Source organism: Mastomys coucha, chromosome X, assembly GCF_008632895.1.
Source record: "Mastomys coucha isolate ucsf_1 chromosome X, UCSF_Mcou_1, whole genome shotgun sequence".
Lineage (NCBI taxonomy): Eukaryota > Metazoa > Chordata > Mammalia > Rodentia > Muridae > Mastomys > Mastomys coucha.
Genome location: NC_045030.1, coordinates 129016039 through 129021924, shown reverse-complemented (window position 1 = coordinate 129021924; position 5886 = coordinate 129016039).

The window sequence follows — 5886 nt, the reverse complement described above, 5'->3', positions numbered from 1 at the left end:
TCCTCCTCCTCCTCCTCCTCCTTCTCCTTCTCCTCTTCTTCTTCTTCTTCTTCTTCTTCTTCTTCTTCCTTCTCTCTATCTCTCTGTCTCTCTGTCTCTGTCTCTCTCTGTCTCTGTCTCTGTCTCTCTCTGTCTCTGTCTCTCTGTCTCTCTCTCTGTCTCTCTCTGTCCCTTTCTCTCCCTCTCTCATGTGCCAAGGATAATATCATGTATATTTTATTGTAACTTCATTATATTTTCTTTATATCTTGCTGCGATAAATATAGTCCAATGGAAAAACTGCCAACAGATTACTTTTTTTTTTTTTTTAGAAAACTAGTTCTTGGGCTGGAGAGATGGCTCAGCGGGTAAGAGCACTGACTGCTCTTCTGAAGGTCCTGAGTTCAAATCCCAGCAACCACATGGTGGCTCACAACCACCTGTAATGAGATCTGATGCCCTCTTCTGGCGCGTCTGAAGACAGCTACAGTGTACTTATTTATAATAATAAATAAATCTTTAAAAAAAAAGAAAACTAGTTCTTGTGAAAGAATGGTGACTATAATCAGAATACCCAAGGTTTTTGCTTTTCCATTTTTATATGTGTGTGTAAAGTGTTGATGTATGTATGTATGTCTTTTAATGTGTATGAGTCCACATATGCGTGGATGCATGTGTACTTGTGTATGTGCAAATAGAGGCCTGAGGTTGAGGTGGGAAATCCTTATCCAACAGAATCCCACCTTAATTGTTGAAGCTGAGTTTCTCAACCAAACCCAAAGCATGCTGCTCCAGGGATTCTCATCTTTGCCTTCCAAGGCTGGAACTATAGGCAGGTTGCCATACCCAGCCAGTATTTACATGGATGATAGGGATCTGAACTCCAATTGTCAAGCTTGTGAGGCAATGTCTTCAGCCCTGGAGTCACTTTTTCCAGTATAAAATCTGAGATTTTTCTTTTTCAATTTGAATAAATGTATAGTCTGGAATGATAGTGCCTTGTATTACTTTAATCCTGGTAACTAGGAGACAGAAGCAGGCAAATCGCTTATGACTCTGAGGCCAGCTTGGTCTTCATAGTGTGAATTCCAGGTCAACCATGGCTACACAAAGAAACTCTCAAAAAAGCAGATAGATAGATAGATAGATAGATAGGTAGATATCAGAGATCTCTTCCTTCTGAACCCTAAATATGAAATAATTTGGTGCATTGACTTAGTGAAACAGGTCCACAATATGCCAGGTACTTGAGAGACTGAGGCAAGAGGATTATAAATTTAAGACCTATTTGGAGTGCAAAGTGACTTCCAGGTCAGCACAGATAAATTAATCAAAACCCTGTCTATAAAAAATGAATTAAAAATCCTTGGGAATGCACCATACTGGGAGATAGCCTGCCCAGCATGTGAGAGACCCAAAGTTCAATCCTCAGAACCTGAAAAAAAAAGTAGCAATGTACACAGACAACTAAACAGGAGAAACCTATTTTTTTCTGCTTCAAAACTGTGTCTTAGATTCTATGCAATTTCAGTAAATGATAATGAGCTGCCTAAATCTGCATCTGAAGCTTCAGAGTGTCCATGGTTTTTACAATAGAAAACAAATAGTTTTAATCAACTAAGCTGAAAACATTGAAAATCTTGACCCTCTGCTTACCTCTAGCATGATGCAATCATGGTTTTATAAACCTTACCCTGCCTTGCTTAGGACCAGGAGTTCCTTGTGGCAGAAGTCTCCTGTCAGTCACCAGCTTAAATAAAAACCGCAAAGTTTCTCACGTGGACTTTAATAATAAACTGGAAGGTTTTATTCCCAGGAGGAATGCACCATAGATTATATATGAATGGGATTTGTATTTTTCTTTCCTTTAAAAATGTTTCTTTAAATTTTGAAATAATTGTAAATATACATCAATAAGGAACATTACATAGAAATTCAATGTGCCCTTCACCCAATTTTGAGAAATGACAGCATCTTGCAAAATTATTGTATAATGACCAGGGAGGGCATCAATACCAATAATGGGTCTTGATCTCAGTTTAGACATTTCCACTTTTACCTAGGTATGCCTGAATTCTTAGTTCTATGCTGTTTCAGCATATTTGCAGGTACCTGTATCAACCATAAAGGATGCTAGACTAAGATCCATTACCAAAATTGTCACTCACAAATCACCCTTTTAGAAGTACACCCATCTATCTTCCTCTTATAAAAACTCCCCATTTGAAACTACTCAACTAGCTATATTGCTAGAACCTCCTCATTTCAAAAACACACCATTCCCATCATATATTGTATATATTGAAATTAGTTTTACATTTACTTAATGTCCTAAAGAGACTGTTGCCTTTTTTGGAAGTATTCCATAGCATGACTTTACTATGGGTTGTTTAACCATGTACCCAATAAATAGCTACTGCGAAAAATAGTTTACAAGTAACTATATGAATTTATTCTTTCAAATTTATGATCTAAATGTTTGATATTGAGAATTTTAGTCTATATACTAAAGTTATGTTTATTTTTGTATGTGTTTTGGGGTTTGGAGACCAGGAACTTATATGCAGTCTAGGCTGATTTCAAACTCAGCTTGCTGCGTGATTAAATTACTGACATGCACCAGCAGACCTTGTAGTTTCCTATTTAAAATACTAAGATATTGCCAAACAACATTTCCAAAATGGTTAAAACATTTTACACTCCAATTAGCGATGTAAGAATAATGTAGTTTTTTGTTTACCAAGCTATGATGCTATTATTTTGAAAATTTTCTACTCCAATATGGGTATAATCATCTATCTTTTCTCATGGTATTAATTTTCATTACTCTGATGGCCAAGAATATCACATAAATTTTTGGTGCTTGTCAACTGTATGTTCTCCTTGGTAAAAACTTTAGTACTGTATTTTGTTTACTTTAGTCTTGAATTGATTGTTTATTGTTCAGGTTTGTGAGTTAATTTTCTACATACGAATATTTTTGTTGCATGGATTGTAGCCATGTTTCTCCCAGTCTGTAACTTGTATTTTCATCTATTTTATCAAGTATTTCACAAAGAAAAATATTGTAATTTCAGTGTATTGCAGTTGATGTGCTTGCTCTTTATAACATGATGTTTGAGGTCAAGTCAAATAATTTTGCCTAAGCCTAGATTCCAGAGTTTTTCTACCAGGCAGACTTTGTGTGTGTGTATGTGTGTGTGTGTGTGTGTGTGTGTGTGTGTGTGTGTGTGTGTCCATTAGAAGCGTTATACTTTATCCTTTACATTTAAATCACTAACTTACTTTGATTCAAATTTTTATCCCATTTTATGGATATCTAAGTGTTTTACCATGATTTGTTGAAATGTCTATCCTTTCTTTAGAAAGTTATTTTGTATTTTTCTCAAAGTACAGTTAGACAGGTGTAAACAGATGCATTTCTACATGCCATTTCATTGATGTGTATGTCCATGCACATGTTGTTTTCTTGGATTTCTATAATATGTGCATAAGTTATGTCATATAGAGTGACTTCTTATACTTTATTATTTACCAAATATACTTATGCAGTTTGCACATTACCACATAAACATAGAATAAGATTGTCTATATCTACAAAATAGTTGGTATAGGTTGCATAAGAAATTATAGATTTTGATATGATTGACATCTTTCCCACATTGAATCCTCCAATCCTTGGACACATCACAGTGTGTCTCTGATTTGGGTTTGTGATATCTTCCACTTTGTGTTTAGAAATGTCCAAATCACAGACATGGCTCACATTTTCATAGACACATTTTCAAATGGTATGGTACTATCCATTATAATTTCCATTTACAGTGCTAATATACAGAAATGAAACTCATCTCTGTGTGCTCATATTTTATTCCAATAGTTTTATGTAATTCTTATGAAGTAAATGTTTATAAAATCACTGAAATACTTTATGGAGACAGCGTATCATTTTAAGATGAGGATAATTGTATTTTAAAAATGTATTTGTTTTTGGAGAATTTTGTGCATGCATACAATGTAGTTTGATCATATTCACACCCCCAGTTCTTGCCTAAAACGCTTATATCCACATCATCTCCTCTCATGCCCCTTTTTGAAATACTATGCTCCAATATGTCTTCTCCATGTATGTAAGGGTGTAAGAACATTCTCAGGAGCATGGTCAACCTACCAGCATGCACATCACTAAAGTACAGATTTTTCCTCCTCTTCCAGCCATCAACTGTCAATGGCTCTTCAGTTAGGGATGAGAAGCTCAAAAGCCTCTCCCAGCGTCCATGCTACAACATTGACTGGCTTGAATATTTTTTTTAAGCTGGAGAACAATTTTATTACTTTTTTAGGAAAAAATGTCTTTCATTATATTTACACACAGAGAGATATAAATACAAGCTACTGAGTCCATTTTTCCTTGTGTGTATACAAGGTTATCAGTTTGAGAGTGGGGAAACAACATGGGGGTTTGAGACAGTAGCTGGGAGGAGTGGAGGCAGTAGGTGGGGGAAGTGATGCATTTCTATTTCAATTAAAACAGTTTTAAAACAGAAAGGAAAAAAATCTGTTAAGTACAAATCAAAACAAACCAAACAAGTGAAACCTGTATCTTAGCAACTGCCCAGAGGAAGAAAGAAGTGAGGGAAAAGCCATTATGCTGGCATGGTGGCCAAACACGAGAATGAGTAGCCACACAGGGCAGTGGTGAAGGGAAGCTTTCGAGAAAGATGAAGTGATCCCAAAATGTTGGGGATGTCCAAACTGTTAGGAAAAACATGCTTAGGAAATAAGAGTGTCAGATACACAAAGCTGCCTGGCTGTAGCCTGGTAAGCTACTTACTATACTAGAGGCAATAAGAGAAGGAAGATCTCATTAAAGGACTCTCTAGTAGGGCTCAGAGTAAACCTATCTGCCTATGGATAATCAATCCCTTAGCCAAAGTGATTGATCCAGACCAACTGCAATGCTAGGTCTCTACCCAGGCCAGAGATTTCATTTTCTTGATCACATATCTTGCCTTGATAGGGCTTCATTTTTTATATGGTTTATTTATTCTTCTCTCATGTATTGCATCCTTAGTTCTCCCTTCCAGTCTGTCCCCACCACATCCCCTCTCCTCCAGATTCACTCCTCTTCAGTCTCCCTTCAGAAGAGGACTAGGCCTTACTCTAATATTCAACCTTCTGAAAAGGTAACTAACTCTATAGGGTAGTTTAAATGAAGATAGTCCCTATAGGCTCATAGATTTGCAAACTTAGATGCCAGTAGATGAGCCACCAGGAATTAGGATGTGTGCTTTGTTGGAGGATGCTTGTCTCTGGGTGCGGGCTTCGAGGTTTCAAAAGCCAAGCTACCTGCTCTTTATCTCTCTCCATCTCTCTCCCTCTCCCTGTCCCTGTCCCTTCCCCTCTCCCTCCCTCCCTCCCTTCCTCCCTCCCTCCCCTCCCCCTCCCTATCTCTTCCAGCTGTCTGTGGATCAGAATGTAAAGTTTTCAGGTACTACTGCAGCTCCATGCCAGCTTGCCACAGGCCACACTCCCTGCCATGATGATAATGGACTTAGTCCTCTGTAATTGTGAGCAAGATTCAAAAGTTTTCTTGTTTAAGAGTTGCCTTGCTCATAGTGTCTCTTTACAGCAATGGAACGTTGACTAAGATACCCTAGAATCATTTAGAAGTCAGATGTGAGATCAGAGGCCCTAAACATTTCTGCCAAAGACAATGCTGCAAAGAGGCCCAGGAACATTTCTGGCTTTTAGACTAGGATTATTTCTCTTTAAGGTCTTTTTTACCCTGAATTGCATTCCATTTTTATTGGGCCTGTCTAAAAGACTGTGAAAGTACATCAGTGTTTTGATGTTATTTTTCTTACTTCTGGTGAAATAAGCCAATTCAAGCCAGGTGTGTGTGTG